Source organism: Lepisosteus oculatus, chromosome 27 (genome assembly GCF_040954835.1).
Source record: "Lepisosteus oculatus isolate fLepOcu1 chromosome 27, fLepOcu1.hap2, whole genome shotgun sequence".
Taxonomy (NCBI): domain Eukaryota; kingdom Metazoa; phylum Chordata; class Actinopteri; order Semionotiformes; family Lepisosteidae; genus Lepisosteus; species Lepisosteus oculatus.
The window spans coordinates 865,804-876,254 of NC_090722.1; positions in this window are offsets into that span (position 1 = coordinate 865,804).

The window sequence follows — 10,451 nt, forward strand, 5'->3', positions numbered from 1 at the left end:
ACATACATGCCGGCACACAAATTCATAAAACACACATACACATCGAGAATATATTTTTCTCTTCGTACTACAATGTGCTGTATTCTTGTTTTACTTCTACATGAATCCTTTAAATTCCTGAAGCGCACTCCGGGTTCGCTGCGTTCCTAATTTCGGGTGCGGTACTTTAGCCCACCGGTCAATATCTTCCGGTTTTGGTTTTGATCGTATGGGGGAATCAGGGAAGGTAGGTGCGAGTGCAGACCCCCTCAACGGGGTGCGAGACACTTAGAGTGACGCTGTCATCAACAGCGCCAGCCCCCGCTACATCAGGCCCTCTCCCACTTAGGGTGAGAGTACAGGTCTGCAGGCGCCCACTGTTTAAGAAGGGAGTTCCTGTTCCGTCTCTATCACACTCGTACCAGGTGTCATCCCACTCAGACCCCCTGTCTCCATATGGTCACTGTGGGAATTGATCCCAATTATTTTCATTTCCTGCCTGTCTGTTCCCCTATGGGAGAGCAGGATATAACACATTAACTAGTGCAGTGCGACCAGGAACTAATTCTTCCTTTAGTTTCTGATTCTCCTGCACTGCTTCTTTTCGCTTTTGTTCATACTCTTTCGTAGCGAGTAAAGTATCTTTTCTTCTGGGTTTTTGTTTTCCCTGTAAACACACTTTTAAGAAGTCACATCCCAATTTTTTTTTCTCTCATGTATCTGCCACCACTGGTGCCGGCCGTGCACCAGGGTGGGAGCTACATGCTTGTGCTTTTGCCAATCAATACGCATATGCTTTCTTTACAGGCGTCTTCGCCCCAAACTCCCTCTGACAAACTCAGCTTTTCCCGTATTTTTCTCCTCCTTTTCCGTCAACTTACACTTTTCCGATATATAAACGGACCCTTCCACCACTTTCTCAAACCATCAGTTTGTACACATGTTCGGTCTCTTTTACTTTTGTCGTGTGTGAGGTAACAGCTCATACAGTAGGGGGATGCTTTCACTTGAAAAACCTGTGCATTCCTGCACTCATTCAGCTAGGGGTGTCTGTTACCTCCAGATCTAAATGCCTCTCAGAGACTTTAGAGAGGACTTACACCGCACTGTTCACAGGTAAAGAACAAGACCTTGAAAACCCCCTTTCTTGATCAGTAATTCACCATCCCCAGAACGCCAGCATCGCTGCTTTTGCCCCAGGGTGGACTTACACACTGAGCTCAATCAGGGTGATTCTCGGGTCTCAACGTCCTTTAAATCCTGCTACTTAATGCTTTGCTCTTTTATTATGAGGTGTGTTTATGTTAGTGTCGTGCGTGTGTATATGTATTCACAAACAAGGAAAACACGAAAAACATACAGGTATATATCTTCTACTTCTGTTTCCTTTAAAACAAAAAACCACGCCATGCCAATCCGTGCATGATCAAGGCGTAGCTAATCTCAGGACCCCGGGCGCAATTAAGGCCCACACCAATCCTGGATTATACGTGCATTTAATGCACCACTCAGCTCCAGAACCTCGGGCGCAATTAAGGCCCACACCGATCCTGAGTCTCAGAACTCCGGGTGCAATTAAGGCCAACACCAGTCCTGAACTTCAGAACTCCGGGCGCAATTAAGGCCCACACCAGCTTCGAACGCCTGTACACAATACCGCGGACCACCTGCCAGACCAAATTCTGGGTTTACATCACACCTCCCATGACATACACCGGTGTCTTCCCCGGGTCAGAGGAATTCAGGAACTCACGTTTACTCTGTCATCTCGGGCGATTCTCGCAGGGAGTAGAGACTTCCCAATCGGTCAGAGAGAGTCGGGATTTTTTTTTTTTTAAAAAGAGGAGTCCTTACCTCTTAGTAATGTGAGCGCTGACCGTCTCTCCTGCCGATGGGAAGTTCTGTGCCTTCTGGACCATCCGCTGACTACGCCAAATTTGTTGTAACAGAAAGAATAAGGTTCTGGATCCCAAGATGAAGTAAAACAGATGAGTTTATTGCATGCAAGGAACAATAAAGCCGAAGTCTTGTTTCCCGCAAGAAACAACAAAACCGAAGTATTGTTCGATGTGCCGGTACAAACTTTTAGGTTATATAGTCCTTCCTTGCTGCTTCGGACGTCATACGGTGTTATGGTAAGGGGGGGGGCGGGTCATGGTATTTGGCCAGTTAAGAGGCCCTGGCCAAATGGTCAGTTTAAGATTATGCCCCCAGGGGGTTCCTTGCTCGCATCTGGAATCCTTATCAGTTAACCCCCTTTCCTGCCATAAACCCCTGTTGCTTAGAAGTCTAATTTTCAGGCAGAACTGACTTAAGTTATTAACTCTTTTTACATCTTGTCTCTTACTTCATACCCAACACTGATTGTACCCATCTGTCATGCTAATAAAGCACCTTGTATTGAATTGAGAGAGAGAGGGGGTGAGGGCGAGCGAGCGAGAGAGCACAGCCAGGACAGACAGGCAAATAAGATACACTCCACAGACATTCACAACAGCGACATATAATAAAACATTTGTACATATAGTTAAATTATTATTTGTTTTTCAGGAAGTTAAAAAAACACTTGAATTACTTATCCAGTCTCTCAAAATAAAATTATTTTTCAAGCAATGCAACTAACGTCGGGCAACGTGTTTTTTTTTAATCCAACATTGACAGCCACATCTTAAATCTTGTCAGTCAGCTCTTTTTTCTCTATTTGAATTGTGGCGATTCAAACAACTTGGGATAACAAGTGGTCTCAAAGTCACCGAGCTCACAGAGCTTCAAGAACAGATGACAATTCACTTAGTCCTTCCTTAGTCTTCCTGAAATTGTCAAATTATGAGTGAATGAAAGCATTTTATTAAAAACTTAATAAAAAATATTTTTTTAATTATTTGTTTAATTTAAAAACTCCCTTGCTTTTAACAGAGCATTTCATAATTTCTAAGTATGAAAATTATTTAAACTGCGACACTCATCATTCAACCAGAGCTCGAAATATCACAAGGATCCTCTAGAGCACAGCAAAGACTGTATCAAAAGTATTACGCCCAGGTTTTAGCTCTCTCTCTGCTGAATGAATAAAAGCATTTTATTAAAAATGCGTTTGCGTTTGTCTGGGTATTTACTTTGTAATCTGTGGTTTACATCTACTGTATTGCTTTGAGATGCCACTTTTAAAGGTGATATGTAAAATAAAGTTTTTTATTATTGTAATAGAGAAACATTATCAGATTTTCCCTGGTTCAGAAAAAAGACGATTAAAATCTGTAATCTTTCCACTTGTATGTCATCGGAAAATACAAGACGTTTCTGCTTTGTGTAAGGATGGTATCAAAAAGTAATCTAAGTGGTGAGAAATGGGCTCCTCAAAGCGCTTTACAGGATAAAAACAATAACAACAATACTGTTTGGCTGGGCAAACGATTATTTTATAGAAATACAAAATGAGATATAATGATGTGTTCCGGCTAAGACATTAACGAGTACAACCCCCCTCTCTGCGGGAGTGCTGGCTGTGACGAATTAAACCGGTTTCACGGGTATTTTCAAAGTAGAAATGGGCGAGATTTCCAGCGAAAGACACCTCCCCCCTCCAAAACCAAGGAAGGACAGTACTTACTAGTTAAGAAAGCTAGGCTCCTCAATGAAATCGCTTTAACATGCTAATGCCTTGGTGTAACAGTCTGGGCGTGGCAAGCTTCTAATGTCAACTTGACTACGGTGAAAGGAACCCTTCTTTCATTGGAAGACAATGAACATATTCTAGCCCTAAATGAATTAATAGCAAACATGGTTTACATAAAAGATTTTTCCAAGAAAGTTTAGCCTTTGTCACTAATGAAACCACTAAATAAAGACATAAATATAGAAATCTTATGATTTTTAAAATACATGCCTTTGCTAAAATTTATTTACAAATAAAAACGATTACAAACGCCAGGGGAGAGAGAGAGAACAGGGGAGGGATGAGGTCTATTTGGGATTGTGGAGTTACATGTTCTGGCTGTTTGTGAATAACCGTTGTTGAGTATAGAGTGTTGAGGTATTGATTTTGTGTAATGCTTTATGTTAAAAATTGAGCTGGATTTTATTTATGATAAAGAGGATAAACTGGGATGGGAGGAGGGTTTGGTTTTGCATAAGGGGCGGAATTATGATAATTGGAGGAATTTGAGAGAGTTTTTGGTTTGTATTACGAATAATTCGTACAAGATATTGAGATTTCTTGTTGTTTTGTTGAGATTTAATGCCGCAAGTCAGAGTTCTTGTGTCCGTCCTATCCGAACCAGAAAGTATTACAATATGTATCTTTATAGCAGGTAGTGTACAGCTTTTTAGTATAGATTACACTTTTCTAAAATGTATTTAAAAATAAAAACGATTACAATCTAATCTTTCCACGTTTGATCCCAAGATCCCAAGAAAAATAAATCTAAACGGGGAGAAAGCTATGCTGAAAGTTTATTAAGATACTTAGAAGACAAAGATATCAATTTATGTTGCATTTGTCTGATTGTGAATCAAAAAACACATATATTTAAACCCGCGTTTGCGATTTAAATCAAAACGCGGTTTAAATCAATATAAATGTTTATATTGTAACGCCTAAGTGACTATTCATTGTTATTAAAATGACTTAAATTCGATCATGTTGTGATATTTAGAAATATAAATTTGTTTGGTGCGAGTGAGGTTTTATTTAATCTCTGACCAAGGGAAACGTTTCATTTTTTCAAAGAAATATTTGTTAAAACAAAGGAGTCATGGCTCCAGTGGGATTCGATCACAGACTGTGTGAGGTGGGACTCAGGAACCTAACCCACAGCACCACCGGCAAGGTCACATGCAGAGTGCTGAAAAAGCACTACAGAAACATTATCAACAGACAATGTACAGCGTGTACTATTCTTGTGTTGCGGTACTTGAATATAATTATATCATTATTAATTTCTTTAGATACGCGATTCCATATTATATTCCCTTTTAATCAAATTCTAAAAGTATGCTTGTTGTCTCCGGTATCACGTTAGTTAAAGACTTCGATGCTTAATGTTTAGGGAGAAATGGATTACTGGTGTGTATGTTTTCTTTAAAGTACCGAGACCAGCCATATACTGTATGTTTCAAAAATTCCAAAATTCCAAGTTCCAAAATTAATATAGTTTATGGCCTTCACACGCGTTACAGTATGCTCCTATTCCTTTTATGCTCAGGTACTAAGATTTCCCTTCAGTGGTAAAATTCCATATGAATATTCAATGCTAAAACGGGCACAGTAAAGACATTTACTGTAAATCTTTCTACGACCGACCAACGGACCATGAGTGCCCCTGTCGGTCAACCAATCACGTACCGCGGTATTTTGCGTCACAATGCGCGACGCCGTAGCCAATTACATCCAGTACGTGTCTGTACCGTGCACTTTGAATAGCTGCATCTGTACCTGAGCAGTTGGTATGAGTAGTGGCACATGGATTCTTTGTTCTCTGGCACAGTTTTGGCTGAAAAGAGTAATATATCAGGCACACTTGTTTAGACAAATATTTATTAACAAAGAGAATACACACTCTAAATTACACAAACATTAACATACAACACACAAGTACAAATGTGCACTATGTACAAATTTACAAAGAAGGCATCCCAGAGGCCAACATCCTAGCTAACCAGAAAATCAAGTATTCAGATTCTATATAATACCTACAAAGGCCCAAAGTCAGAGAAAGCTTCCTTCTAAACTAACCTGAATACAACATGTGGTTAAATTTCTCTCTCCCTGTGAATCTTGATGCCACAAATTAAATGTGGCTCTCTAAATGCTCTTCAACTCCTGATTGAAGGTATTAGGGAGAGAGAAAGGGTGTGCCCACTGTAACCCTATACTGACAGTCACATCTCTCTAGTCGGATGTCTAAGTTAGGATTGAGCTTGTTGCGTCCCTGTGTGGCTGTGTTTTGGTGTGTTTTCCGCTTCCTGTATTCAAGTACCCCCCCCCCATTGGTCCATGACGACACCATCATAACAGATGTGACATCATCATCAATCAACTCCCGATCAATCAGCAACTAGATCTACAGTTTAAATATCGAAGAAGTTCTGACCTTGAGAGCTTTTTCGGCTTCAGTCAGCTTTCGGCTGAACTTCGGTTAACTTTTCGGCTCGTGTTCGCATTTGCTCATTAGTGTTCGTGTTTGTTGGTTGTTAGCTTCGGCTTCGTTTGTTTGTTTTGATTACCTGTGTTTTGTATTACCTTGCCCGCACTTGTCACTTTCCTTTTTACCTTGCTTGTGCTCATTCGTTATCCTATTCCTTGCTTGTGTGTTTTCTTCGGTATTACATGTTTTCACATAATCGTGCAGTGAGTTCACTCGTGTCGTGTTATTGTTAACTGTGAACTTGTTGTACACCACTGGAAAGGTATAGGTAAAGTTGTTGGGTTACATTGTGCACATGTAGGTTTGTTTTGTTTAGACACACTAGGTTAGGGGTGTGTGCTACTCGTATATTTTGGTTCTGGTCAGTTGAGTGTAGGGAAGTTAGGGCGCATGAAGACGCCAAAGACCCCTTTGATTTTTGTTTGTTTGGGTTAGGGTTCGGGTTAGGTTAGACCTCACTGTATTAGCTATATCCGTTTGGTTTTGTTATTTTCTTTTCTTTGGAACCGCTCAAGTTCCTTTTCCCTGTATGTTATTGTGTCCTGTATATCTACCAGTCACTTATTCACTTTTTAAAAATAAATCACTTTTACACCAAACATTTGTGGTCATGCTTCCTAAGTCCCTCACCAGAAACCACCTGCATCCAAACCCATCCTAAATGTTACACCCCTTTACCCCTAGACACCTGGGTCGTAACAGAGCTGAACTGGGACAAAGTGTGCACACAGAGTGACTGCTTGGTTAAGACGAATCACATAAAAAGGGAAACTTGGTTTGCTCCCAACTTAGTGGCTACTTTTGTATAATGAGATATTTAGATGTGTCTATAGAAATCCAACTATATTGCTCCAGGGATCAAAATGGATGCACTATGACAGCTAAAGTAGCTGGTCACAAGATACTGGCTGTAGGCTAGACCTCAGTCAGAATTCTGTCTTTATATACCAGATTACAAAGTTGTGGCAGTCATGTGGTTCTGTTGTCAGCCAGTGAAGTTGGTTCTGTGGAGAGAAGCAGAGTTCAAAGTGATGGGAACTGCTTTTAAACTAGGGAAAATACAGTTGGTGATCGGTTAAAATGTCACCGGGTGGGTCTATACACCAAACAAGTTTCTTGGTCAACTTGGTCAACTTTTTGGATGATTGTCAGCCTTCACAGCCTGTCCCATTACAGCTAATAATCCACTGTGTAACGTGTTCCATTCAAGTGAAGGCTGTGAATCTCATTTTCCACAGGCCAGCTCACCCCACAAAACTGAATTCAATTTGCACTACTGCACCTGTTTAGCTGAAAAAAAAATAGACACAAATTGATAAGCATTGCTCAACTACCATTATGTTGTGCATCATGGAAAATCAGCAATTAATAACAAAATTTACTTTTTATCTTTAAGGTAGGACAATGTACATTTGAGAAAAGAATTGTTCGGGCTAGTTGGAACTGCACAGTGTAGGGACAAGGCTTATTATTGCACTAAGAATTAAGTGTTATTTAAGAGTTCTAGTAATCATTATGTGCCATCTACATGGTCTTTTGATCCTTTTCCTATGGCTGTTCTGAACACAAGGGTTTTTGTCCAGATATACATAGGCATTATAATTGTATTTTTCTTAATGCTAATTATACAATCTAAATGATAGAAGGAAATAAGAAATGTATAAAAACATATAAACAAGATAGATTGTTCTTTCTTTTCATTTAAGAATTTATACATAATAGGAATTATATATATTTTCATATATATTATTCTGTATTTGCCCTTTTGTTTCTTAGTAGTTTATATAATTATTGTTTTTATAATCATTTGGTTTCACAAAAAATGTTGAAGAGCTTTCCCTCACAGTGCCTATTTCAGTGTAACATTTCTGATTTAACACAAGAGTGATGGCTGCATTGTCTACTTGCACTGGGGGTTTTGGGCGTGGGCCACACCTCTTTAATATTCTTTTGAGTGAAGAAGCATAACCAAAGGCTCTTTAGCTTTTAAAGCCAGCTATGCAGCTTCAGAGCAGTTTGAAACCATGTTAATTGTCTGTGTTGTGCCAAACAAAGGGCATCAGCCAAGAGTTTGTGTGTTGAAAGTCATCTTTATTTCATATGCACATGGGAGTCCTGCGTTTTTACACAAGACTCAAAAGACAACATTTACAGTGCTCTTTTATACAGAGAAACAAATTATACAAAATACCCTCCCACATAACTGTCTGCTTGCATTGTGGCTATATATGGCCATTCTAGAAAGCTGACCAGTACACAGATTTTCTTTACTGCCGGCTTGCGTGACAAGCAGCCCCTTCTGCTGAATAGAGCATTTGTTCCAGGAGAGGTCACTCGGTCATTTCCTTGAGAACTATGCCAGCTATTCGTAAAGACACCATGTGGCAATGTTATCTTCTGAGACCAGACATCCTGAGAGAAGTTAGTAAAATATAAGTAAAGAAATACATAGTCAACAAGATATAATACAAAACCTTTAGTAGAACTTTTAGTTAATTCCCTCATCTTATAATGCCACTTTGGGGTGTTATGGCAATTGAAGCTTATTGTTAATAAAACAACCACTTAGTATGTTAGAATAAAAGAACAAAAGCTATCTTCAAACACTGGATTTTTCCCCAGGTGTTCCTAGTTCTTTTTGCCCTTTCTAGCTCCTCGGTATGAATATGTACAGTATGTGTGCTATACCACACATCATTGGAACAGCACACATACATTCTGCTGTGTATTTAAACACAGTTCATTCCACGCAATGCATTGTGCGTAGATATCTAATAGATTGCACTACACCTGATTTAGTTTTTGGTAGTAGGGACATATTTGTTTCCTGAATAATCTAATCTGTGTTTTAATCATGCTGTCCTTGTGCACTCCAGATGGCTGCATCTGGTTATGTTAATTTTACTTTATTTTTTTTTCTGTATGCAGTAATGAATATTTTCATTCATATCATGTTTTTTCTTACAGATCAACACAGATAATGTACTGCAAATGGCAGAAAAAACTCAGATTCTTACCTCCAAGCCTGAGAAAATAACTGCACAGAACATTTCTACAGCAGCAAACATTACTAAACAGATTCTACTCTTATCCTCTACAGAAAATATGGAGGTAACATAGTGATTAAATCAGGCTGTAGAAAGAGCATTGCACTATATATATCTTCTGACTCACATTGCAATACCATCTCTAAACAATCCCAGAGGCTTGGTAACAACTAAAGGGATTTATTCTGAATTCATGTGACAGCTTATGATTCAAATCTTCCTAGCTCTATGGAGCACCATGTCATTAGCCCTTTGGGACTGACCAGACAATTCTTGGATTGAATGAGTTTTAATTGGACAGAATTTCGGGGCACAAATAACCTCTGCTACCAGCAGGCTTGCAGTCATGTCAGCAGGAGATGTACAGATCCAGTCATTCAAAATGAGCGAGGTACGCTTATACCAACGTGCCACTTGATAACTTAGGCAGGCAAATATTTTCAATTAATCATGGGTGAATGAGTCAAATCAATGCAGATGTTTACAAAGAAAGTGGACTCCGGTAAATACTTTGAGTTATATGGAAATAAATAAATCCCTAAATATTGTTATTCATTTCTTTGGATACGCGATTCCATATTATATTCCCTCTTCATCAAATTCTAAAAATAATGTGTTTTTTACTGTGATAATGATCGTAAGTATTCATAGAAAAGTTTAAAACATTATAACTTTTTAGAAAGTATATAAACGTAATATAGTCAGAAGGAACATGTAAAAAGCTTTCTAAAATAACCACAGTAAGAAACCGAATTAAAGACTTTGATGCTTAAAATGTTTATGAAGAAAATGGAATACTGGTGTGTATTTGTTATTTAAACTACCAATACCAGCCATATACAGCTTACATAATATGTTTATATTCCTAAACTAATATTAGTTATGACCTTCAGACACGTTATGCTCCTCTTCTTTTTATGCTCGGTTACCAACATTTCCCTTTAGTTGTAAAATTCCATATTAATATTCAATATTAAGCAGATTTAAACATGCACAGTAAAGAGATTAAATTAAGCAATCGTTTCACTAACAACTAACAATGTACCACAAGTGCCAGCTGTCGGTCATTTTAGCCAGCCAATCACGAATTGCGGTATTCCCTGCTAAACTGCAGATTATCTCGCTCAGTTTACCGCACATTTTGAATGGCTGCATCTGTACATCTCCACTAACTGATACTAACTTTACTGCATTTCACTGTGTTCTATGAAGAATATGAAAAAGAATATGAAAAGCCGATGGATGGATCAGAGAAGGCAGATAATAGCATTAAAGAAGA